The sequence below is a fragment of the Lissotriton vulgaris genome, chromosome 1_1 (genome assembly GCF_964263255.1).
Source record: "Lissotriton vulgaris chromosome 1_1, aLisVul1.2, whole genome shotgun sequence".
Taxonomy (NCBI): Eukaryota; Metazoa; Chordata; class Amphibia; order Caudata; family Salamandridae; genus Lissotriton; species Lissotriton vulgaris.
Window position 1 is genome coordinate 151,033,014 of NC_141685.1, and position 3,145 is coordinate 151,036,158.

General features: G+C 42.6%; 1 pseudogene; it reads right to left on the bottom strand.

The window, feature by feature from the left end:
- Nucleotides 1-1,498: 1,498 nt before the first annotated feature.
- Nucleotides 1,499-2,668, bottom strand: LOC147737893 (uncharacterized; annotated as a pseudogene).
- Nucleotides 2,669-3,145: the final 477 nt, after the last annotated feature.

A 3,145-nucleotide genomic window follows, 5' to 3' on the forward strand; every position in this document is an offset into this window, starting at 1 on the left:
TCTGGGAGCTTTTTAGCTTGTTGTTGACCTCCAGAAACTGGGAGAGTTTCCTATTGACCAATTTTTCAGCAATTTTGCTGACTCCTGGGAGTAGGGAGATGGGTCTGTAATTAGTCAGATTTTCGGGGTCGAGAGATGGTTTCTTTAATAGGGCTTTTACGACGGCCGTTTTCCAACTCGGGGGTACAGCTCCTTGTTGGAGTGAGGCGTTGATCAGATGAGTGAGAGGGGGAATGATCGTGGGGGCTACCTCCTCGAGGATCCGAAGTGGGGCGGGGTCTCTGGGGGAACCGCTTTTTATGGATTTAAGCGTGTTTCCTACTTCTTCCGTTGTAACTAGGCCCCATGAAGAAAGACAGGTGGGTGATGTAGGGCATGAGAGAACGGATTCTTCGCACGGACTCGAGGGGAGGATTGAGGCCAGAATTATTTGGATTTTGTCATGGAAGAAATTCGCCAGTTGTTGGCATTTCTCCTGATCGGCTTTGGGGTCGGAGGGATATCCCAGTCCCAGTTCTGGGGTTTTTAGAAGCTCTTTAAGGATGGCATATGATTCCTTACACATTCACTGCACTTGAATGGTTTTTCACCTGTGTGTGTTCGCTGGTGTCTTTGAAGGTGTGATAACCGACTAAAGCACTTTGCACATTCACTGCACTTGAATGGTTTTCCCCCGGTGTGTGTTCGATTATGACGTTGAAGGCTTGATAACTGACTAAAGAACTTTGCACATTTACTGCACTTGAATTGTTTTTCCCCTGTGTGTGTTTGTTGATGTCTTTGAAGGTGTGATAACCGACTAAAGCACTTTGCACATTCACTGCACTTGAATTGTTTTTCCCCTGTGTGTGTTCGCTGATGTCTTTGAAGGTGTGATAACCGACTAAAGCACTTTGCACATTCAGTGAACTTGAATGGTTTTTCCCCTGTGTGTGTTCCCTGATGTTTTTGGAGGTTTGATAAGTGACTAAAGCACTTTGCACATTCACTGCACTTGAATGGTTTTTCCCCTGTGTGTGTTCGCTGATGTCTTTCAAGGTGTGATAACCGACTAAAGCACTTTACACACTCATTGCACTTGAATGGTTTTCCCCTGTGTGTGTTTGCTGATGATACCTTAATGCTGAAGAGTAGCGAAAACTACTGTCACATTCACTACATTGATAAGGTTTTTCCCCCGTGTGTGTTCGCTGATGATTTTTTATGTCTGATAGCTGGCTAAAGCTTTTCCTACATTCACTGCACTTGAATGGTTTTTCCCCCGTGTGTGTTAGATGATGACTTTTTAGGTCTGATAACTGACTAAAGCTCTTTACACATTTATTGCACTTGAATGGTTTTTCCCCTGTGTGTGTTCGCTGATGTCTTTGAAGGTGTGATAACCAACTAAAGCACTTTGCACTTTCACTGCACTTGAATGTTTTTTCTCTTGTGTGAGTTAGCTGATAAACCCTTAACGCTGAAGAGTCACGAAAACTACTGTCACATTCACTACAATGATAAGGTTTTTCCCTGTGTGTGTTCACTGATGACGTTTTAGGACTGATAACTGACTAAATCTCTTCCTACATTCATTTCAGTTGAATGGTTTTTCTCCTGTGTGTATTCGCTGATGTTTTTGGAGGTTTGATAATTGACTAAAGCACTTTGCACATTCACTGCACTTGAATGGTTTTTCCCCTGTGTGTGTTCGCTGATGTATTTGAAGGTGTGATAACCGACCAAAGCACTTTGCACATTCAGTGCACTTGAATGGTTTTTCCCCTGTGTGTGTTCCCTGATGTTTTTGGAGATTTGATAAGTGACTAAAGCACTTTGCACATTCACTGCACTTGAATGGTTTTTCCCCCGTGTGTGTTCGCTGATGTCTTTGAAGGTGTGATAACCGACTAAAGCACTTTGCACATTCACTGCACTTGAATGGTTTTTCCCCTGTGTGTGTTCGCTGATGTCTTTGAAGGTGTGATAACAGACTAAAGCACTTTTCACATTCAGTGCACTTGAATGGTTTTTCTCCTGTGTGTGTTCCCTGATGTTTTTGGAGGCTTGATAAGTGACTAAAGCACTTTGCACATTCACTGCACTTGAATGGTTTTTCCCCTGTGTGTGTTCGCTGATGTCTTTCAAGGTCTGATAACTGACTAAAGCTCTTTACACATTCACTGCACTTGAATGGTTTTTCCCCTGTGTGTGTTCGCTGATGTATTTGAAGGTGTGATAACCGACTAAAGCACTTTGCACATTCACTGCACTTGAATGGTTTTTCTCCTGTGTGAGTTCGCTGATGAACCCTTAATGCTGAAGAGTCACGAAAACTACAGTCACATTCACCACAATGATAAGGTTTTTCCCCCGTGTGTGTTAGCTGATGACGTTTTAGGACTGATAACTGACTAAATCTCTTCCCACATTCAATGCACTTGAATGGCTTTTCCCCTGTGTGTGTTCGCTGGTGTATTTGTAGTTCCCATAACCTAATAAAGCTCTTGACACATTCACTGCACTTGAATCTCTTTTCCCCTGTGTATGTGTGCTGATGAAGCTTGAGTAGTGATGTCAAACTAAAGCTCTTGCTGCATGTGTATGATTCTTCTTTCTTGGTTAGTATCTGTGGGTCAGGTATATATTTGTCTACATCCCAAGACAGCATTTCCTGATGGGCCGACATGGCTGATAAAGCACTTGTGTTTTTCTCACACACTTTATATGTGGGCAGTATTTTGCACGTTTGATTTCTGTTATAACAATAAAATGCGATAGCCACCAAATAATTGCCACACTCCTAATATGTAGAAGGTGTCTTTGTAGGCGATTGTGCCTTTAGATTGGATTATGGCTATGCACGATTGCGGGTAAAGTTGTATCTTCCTTTTGGCCGGTGCAAATCGGAACAGTCTGTTGTATTGTAGATACAAGAACTCCTCTTTCCTTTACCCGTCAGTTGTCCAGCTTTGCTCTGTTGTGCTCTTCTCTGGTTACTGTGGTTTGGCCAGAAAGAGTTTACAATTCTCCTAGAGCACGGAGTGATGGTTTGTCATCATTTTATAAAACAAAGCACTGTGGTAATCACATCATACCGATCCCATGATCAAAGCTAGTATTAGGTACTTGTTTATACAGGAGGTGGTTTGTTATTGTTGTTGCC